We start from the raw sequence: 7,786 nt of genomic DNA, 5'->3' as shown, positions 1-7,786 counted from the left end.
TCACACTTGGGCGCCCATGCTTAGCCAACTAATCCCTTGAATGTCCCAGTTAGAGTGCGCCTCTCATCGGCGATCACTCTTACCCTTTTCTATTGGACCGACAAGCCCGATACCTGACTCTACCAAATAAATAATACAATGTCCACCGTAGGTTACAACGTCCGTCTCGTAGGTGATAGGGTGTCCGTGAGCCGTGAGGGTTAACATGCCCCCCTTCCTGATGTAGATTTCGTCCTCGGAAGCTATTGAGTTGAAGCTCGTTGGTCGAGGTGGAAGAGCATTTGAGATGCATGTCCTTAGCCTTCTTCAGTCACTGTAAAATCAAACAACATTGCACAGTAATTGCATTCTCATAAGCGATTAAAAAGCATATGCAATTTTAGACAGACAATTGATTGGTAACAGAATTTTAAACAATTTGTCAACAATAAGCATTAAATAATGTAATCAAATGCATAAACAGATGTAAAGGTAAAAAATTAAACAAGTATGGGGTCGCTAATTTAACGATCGAAAGGCACTAGAGATCGACTATTAATACGATGGGTAAGCTTCTTAATTTTCTCTGGTTAATTAAGTTGTTTAATCACGAGAGCCAAGTATTTCATGTTCGAGGGCTGACTAGATGCTATACCTAGAGGACCTTGTAGTTAAGCTACGATAAAAGGAATTTCTCATGAAATCATCGCCTGACTGATTACCTTTGCTTTGACCCCCCAAAGTCTTTTCACAGTGATTCAATTTTGATGTGTGTGCTTATTTTGTATGCCTTGGGTTTTTTGCTTTTCAAGGAAAAGCGCCCACACTAGGAACCTCTAGGGCTCTAGTACCATAGGCGATACATGTGAGTGGAGTACCAATTTAAGCAGGGATTTCTCTTCCAGCTTAAAATTTTACATTGTGGCACTTTGATATTTTTTTGTGTTGTTCGTTTTCATCATTTTAATTTTGTAGCTTTGGGGGGTCATATAACTCTGATACACCTCCCCAGGCTCATCACACTAGTAAACTCCCTTTATAATACTTAAGCTAAAGGTCAATAGGGTCAAGCCCACTAGAAAGCCCTAGTACATTTCACACAATGCTGCCTAAATCAGATTAAGAACCTAAGTAACCATTGCTTATTAGGAAGGCATTCCCCATGGTATTAAGAGAAGATTTCTAACACCTAGCTTGGTCAAACTAGCTTAGTCGGACTGCTTGATTTTTAAACCTAGACAAGTGATTATGACAAAAAATTACATTGAATTAAATGTTTGATACTAAGCAAATGCGGTGAATATTAGGCTACCAATCACAATTAAAGCAGACAAACATGGATGCAAAATAGATAGGGGCAATGCTAATGGACAAAAAACACCTGTTTGTGTTGATGGTCGCGCTTGATCTGAAGTGTGAACAAGAGAAAGGTTCCATGAAGGTCCAAATCCTATCAATAGCAACACGCTCCTATACACACCAGGAAACAAAAGGAATACCTCCAGGAGGCACATTAGTGGGAAAAGGTACCAACACTTATTGAACACAACAAAAAACATAAGGAGCCCTAACCTAATTATTTGCACTCCCCCTAGAGAGTCAAGGGAATAGGATATTGTAGAGGTTGGGGGGAAACCCTAAGGCTAAACCCCTATCCTCGTCGTCGAGATAAACAAAGTCATCATCCATGAGACCATATGTGCCATCCGTGTAGTCCTGTAAATTTTCTTCTTCATCATAGGTGCCCATGTTTACTAAGAAGGTCACTAGATGCCTATAGTCATCTTGGTCAAAAGGGTAGGCTTATGCAATGGGAGAAAGGCTCTCTACTAAGTATGGATCAGACGTGGTCAAGAGACGTATCAGCCATTCTAACTCCTCAAAATTCCTCTCACATGCTAGCGTACCTATCAAATCCCATTCACATGCAAGCACTGGAAAGACCATGTGAAATATTTGTGAAAAGTAACGAGGGTACCTCTCACCCAAGGTAGGAGTGGATGACTCTAGCGTACTAGCCATATCTGTACACGCAAATAGATGATGGTTAGAGTGCAAATATTACAAGGGTCGTGTTCTTGTGCATAATTTGTTTTTATGATTTTGTGTTATGGCTCTTGCTCTTTTACTTTTTAATCTTGTTTTTGTGAGTATAAGGCTTTATATATACATTCCCTAAGATTGGAGATTAAGAGGTCAGGGAGAAAGGTTGAGAGGGAAGCAAGTGAATAATGGATGTCCACAAACACTCCCCCCTTCCTTGGGTAGATCATATCGTTTGAAATGATGTCATCACCATTTGAAACCAGTTGTTCCAAGTTGTTATAGGTGAAGATTTTTGCCAGTAGTTTTCTATTACCTTAGGTGCCTCGTCGAGTTGCAAGGGTGGTAAGGTACTCTCCCAGGATCGAACTTGAAGTGGTTCATCAGGTGATTCTTGAACACTGGAAGGTGTGGATTCCTTTGTAGCTTCATGTAGGTCCACTATTGTAGGTGGAGGTTGTGTAGAAGCTGTTACCTCTATGGATGTATTACATGAGGAGCTAGAAGCTTCATGGAACTCCCCCCTTCCTGAGCTAGGTGGAATAAATTGGTTTGGCCTTGGAGCCCAAACTAGCTCTAGATTAGGTGTGTAGCATTCTGTGATCTTTCCCTTTCCACGGTCTGCCATTGGCTTTAGCGTTACACTGTTTGACTCATATGGGTTTGTTGTCGATAGGGAAGGACACATTTTACGTTTAGGTACCCAAATTTGCTCATTTCCATCATAGTAGCCTTGGGCTTCTAATAGTCGTTTTGGAATCCATCGTGATTTGGTCTTGACTCTCCTAGAGCGCGCTCTTGGTTTTCCAGGGAAATTTTTTCTTGGAATGGATGGGAGGGTTGAGGTAGTTGGAAGTAAGGCCTTGGGGACCCATTGATATGTACTCTTAGGTCGTGCAGGTTGAGTACTTGCAATATTACTGCTTGCTGCAACTACAAGTGTGAAGTGCTAGGTTCATGGGTAGCCGGCAAAGACGAGTTAACCACCTTGGCTTGTGAATGTTGGCTATCCTTCAACTTTGCAAGAGTTTTCAACGTAGGTGACTTTGCTTGAATGATAGGGGTAAGCGTCGGTGGTCGCGTCGTGACACTACCAGTATCCCAATCAATAGTGCATTTGGTTGCCAACATCCACGTGCGTCCCAGGTTTATGTTGCCTTCCATAGCTCCCGCGGGCATGACTAGAAACCTCTGCACTATGCTTCCATTGTCATAGACAACATGGGTTTGAAGGACTCCAAGAATAGCAGCTTTCTTTTTATTAATGCCCTTGACTTGCATCGTACTCGGGGATAGGGTCGGTTTCCCTAATTGACACCAAACTCCTTAGGATAACAAATTGTGTTTAGCTCCCGTATCTAATAAGGCATTGTATAGTACTTTCCCATAGGGGCTATTTAGCTCAATTGGGTATCGTAGGGGTGGCTCAGATTCTAATGAGTCGTCATCTGTGTCCTCAAAAAATGCTTGCGTGATTCCCAGATTAGCCTCTCGTTGGCGTCTAAGACGTTGTTGTCATTCTCGAGCCTCAACTCTTGCTTGGATTTTTCTAAGCTCTGCTTGTTCCTTGGCAGCCTTCTTTTGATGGATGGCTTGCAACTCTTCCTGGCTCAAAGGATCATAATATCTTTTGAATTTACTCCCATTAAGGACTCCAATGGTTTCAACTCTATCTAGAGTCTCCACACGAATGGTACCTTGCGGGGTAATTTCACACACTCGATATGGTCCCTTACCAGCGTATTTCAATTTCTTCTTTTCATTACGTACCCCGTACATAAGAACTTTATCACCAACCTTGATGTCTTTATCCTTTAAATGGCTATCAAACCACTTCTTTCTCCTATCCTTCTCCACTAGAGCATTTCGCACAGCTAATTGCCTCTCTTCATCTAGACTTTCCAGGATATATAATCGCTCCACTAAGGGGTTACCATCCCAACCTTCTTGAGAAGCTACTCGAAGACTAGGAAGGACAAACTCCCATGGCATAACTGCTTCTTGGCCATACACCATCTTAAACGGTGTGTAATTAATAGCAACTTTATACGCAGTACGATAAGCCCATAAAGCTTATGTAAGCTTTAGGTCCCAATCAGTGCGATGGGCCTCAACTGTCTTTGTCAAAATGGAGATGAGAGTTTTGTTGGTACTCTCAGCTTCGCCATTTGCTTGGGGATAATAGGGTGTAGACTTGTGGTGAGATATCATGAAGTTTGATGTGAGTTCTTTTATTACTTCATTTATAAAATGAGTTCCATTGTCACTCACAAGTTCAAAGGGGCATCCAAAACGTGTGATAATGTTCTCAAAGAGAAACTTAGCTGTTGTTTTTGCATCCGCCTTTTGTGTTGCTTTTGCTTCAGCCCATTTGGTTACATAGTCGGTAGCCACAATGATATATCATGATTGCGTGTTACGTGCAGCCGGACTAATCGGTCCTACAAAGTCTAAGCCCCACTTTTCAAATGGTTGGGTTACCTTGATGGGATGTAGAGGCATCCTATCCCTTCTTTGTGGCTTCTTGAAGCGTTGGCATTCATCACATCCCTTTGCAAAAAGTGATGGATCCTTAAACAGAGTGGGCCACCAATAGCCTGACTGTAAGATCTTTCGGGCAGTCAACTTTCCTGAAAAGTGACCACCAGCTATGCCCATGTGTGCCTCTTGTAGAATATATAAATACTCATCCTTGCGGGCACAGCGTCTAATAACATCATCTTTTCCTCTCTTATAGAGAGTTCCAGCCAGTAAGCAATAGGGTTCGCATTCCTTGATTAATTTTCGAGCTATATCTTTTCGCAGCTCTTTGGGTGGAAAACCATTAACTAAGAAGTTAACAATCTTTTCACTCCATTCAGGCATTGTCTCAACAATGAACAAAGGAGTATCAGGCAATTCATCATCAACCCCCGTAGGAGCTTCGCCATTAGGGATACGAGATAAATGATCCGCCATGACATGTTTCCTCCCAGGCCTCACAACAACGGTGAAGTCAAACTCAAGAAGAATTAACAACCATCGTGTAATTCGACCTGTGGAACACGGCTTGTTTACCAAATATAGCAATGCTTGATGATCAACATAAAACACAAACTTGGTAGCAAGAAGGTAATAGCGAAATTTCTTTACTGCATAAATCATAGCTAGACCTTCGCGCTCTGTAGTAGTCTAGTTCATCTCGGCATCATTTAATTGGCGACTTGCAAAGCTAATAGGGTAGTCCAATTTATGTTCTCCTGGTTGAGTTAGAACACACCCAATAGCAAAGTTTAATGCATCAATATGCACATGAAAAGGTACATTCCAATCAGGTGTTTGCAGGATTGGAGCACTTGTTAGGGCCTTCTTTAATAACTCATAAGATTGATGACATTCTTCCGTCCAGTGAAGAATGTCATCAATCAGGTGTTTGCAGGATTGGAGCACTTGTTAGGGCCTTCTTTAATAACTCATAAGATTGATGACATTCTTCCGTCCAGTGAAACTCGATAAGAAGCTTGTACAATGGACGCGCTATCTCGACAAAGTTTAAAATAAACCTTCGATAATAACCAACATGGCCCATAAATCTTTGAACTCCTTTATAGTTCGTAGGTGGTGGCAAATCGGCAATGGCTTTAATCTTACTCTCATATGTGGATATCTCGTTCTTGGACACTATATGCCCTAGAATGACTCCATGCTTAACCCAAAATTGGCATTTGAAAGGGTTCAATGAGATGCGATAAAATCTGCACCTTCCAAATATTTTTCGTAGATATAACAAATGCTTCTCCCAAGAAGAATAAACACAAATGTCGTCTAGGAAAGCTTCACAAAACTCCCTTAGAAATTCTTTAAACGCAGTGTTTATTAATCGTTGGAATGTAGTAGGGGCATTTGTTAAGCCAAAATCCATAACACGAAACGCAAATACTCCAAACTCTGTGATAAAAGCAGTTTTAGCTTGGTCCTCTAATGCAATTGTGATTTGATGTACCCATCTAAAAAGCTATAAGCTTCCTTGCCCGCAACTCTTTCAAGCACATGTTCTGAATATGGCAAGGGATAATGATCTCTCCTAGTGGTTGCATTAACTTTCTTGAGGTCCACGCACACTCTTAGTTTCCCATTCTTTTTTGGCACAATGACTATTGGAGAAACCCATTCTGAGTGCTCAATAGGGTATATGAATCCACATTGGATAAGTTTTTCAATCTCCTCTTGTACAATTTTGGCGTACTTAGGATTCATTGGATAGGGTCGTTGCTGGACGGGTTTAGCAATGTTGATCATGGGAATTGTATGTTGCACCACAGAAGGTGGAACGCCCTTCATGTCATGATATGTCCAAGCAAAGATATCCTTGTATTCCTTGAGGAGCTCCTTAAGTACAGCCTCTTCAGTTTCGGTAAGGTCTTGAGCAATAAAGACTGGTTTAGACTCCTCACCTGGTTCTGCTAATTCTATCTCTTTAACTACCGCTGGACCATCATAGACTCCACTGCTTCCATTGGTAGGTATTCGTTGGGCTTTGGCATACACAACCTTTCGCTCCCCCGTGGTATAAGATTTAAAATGTTCAGAAGCCGTATGTAAGTCAGTAGGCTCTTGTCCTGAGAGAGACCTTTCTTTTAGTTCTGCCTCCTTTTGTTGTTGTGCTAACTCTCGGTTTTGACGTCTTCTTATAGTTCGACCCAATTTCGGCTCTGTAACCTCCAATTGAGCGAGGTCAATGGGTCGCGGGCTGCACCACATGACACTCTGGAGATGTTCACCCCAATTGTCTACTAGCTTTCGATGAGCATCACATGCCCCTAGATAGCTAAGCCATTCTGCAGTAGATCTTTCCTTGTTTATCCTAGCTCTCACATTTGCTCGATATGGTCGTCTCTTATATGACCTTTGTTTCTTGTTAAGGTTTTGATTTTGGTAAATGTTTGAACTCGACTCGCCTGATAGGTCTTCGCTTGTATCTTCTTCACTCTCATATAAATTACCATAGATGGTCGTACTAGGCCTTGAGTGTTTAGTTTCTATACTTGGTTCACTCGATGTTTTCTCAAGTTTTGAATCCATTTCTCCCTGAGATTCCGTTTCTGATGTGTATTGGCCTGAAGCCTTTGAGGAATCATCGGTTTCACTCTCAGGTAGGTGTGCCTCTTTCTTATCATCGGATGTTACATGCGCTACACCTAACATGTTTACTGGTGCAATGTGTGGTATCTCTTCCCCATCTGGTGTTACCTAGGTTGTTCCTCTAGCTCCCCATGTATCTATAGTTGCCGCTAGGTGTACCCAATCGACATTGTCTGACTCAGCCATTCCGGGTAGGATATCCATATAAGGAGAGTTCTCCCCAATATCCGTGTCTTCGTTACACGTATAACAATACTGTGATGGAGCTGAGTGAATTGTTGTGTCTGATCGATTATCAATGATGAATTTATTTCCTAGAGGATGCGTTCGACCACTTAAAAGATCAACTCGAATGACAGAGTCTTGGAACCGTAAGTAGACGTGGTTTTTGGACCAGTCATGCACCATTTTTGCTTCCCTCATGAATGGACGCCCTAAGATCATCTCAAATGACATAGGATGCTTGGAAAAATCCATAACAATGAAAGTCTGCCTTACCTTGTGTCCCAAGACCTTTATTCTGAGATCCTTTAGCATTCCAATAGGCGTAACAATAGATCCATTAGCCATTTTTACCACTACGCTTGTGGCTTCAAGGTGAGGTCTCCCCATAGACTCCCAACAACTCTTTGTCACCATGCTG

Source organism: Adiantum capillus-veneris, chromosome 17 (genome assembly GCF_014529385.1).
Source record: "Adiantum capillus-veneris isolate H3 chromosome 17, ASM1452938v2, whole genome shotgun sequence".
Taxonomy (NCBI): domain Eukaryota; kingdom Viridiplantae; phylum Streptophyta; class Polypodiopsida; order Polypodiales; family Pteridaceae; genus Adiantum; species Adiantum capillus-veneris.
Note: the sequence above shows the minus strand (reverse complement) of the source record.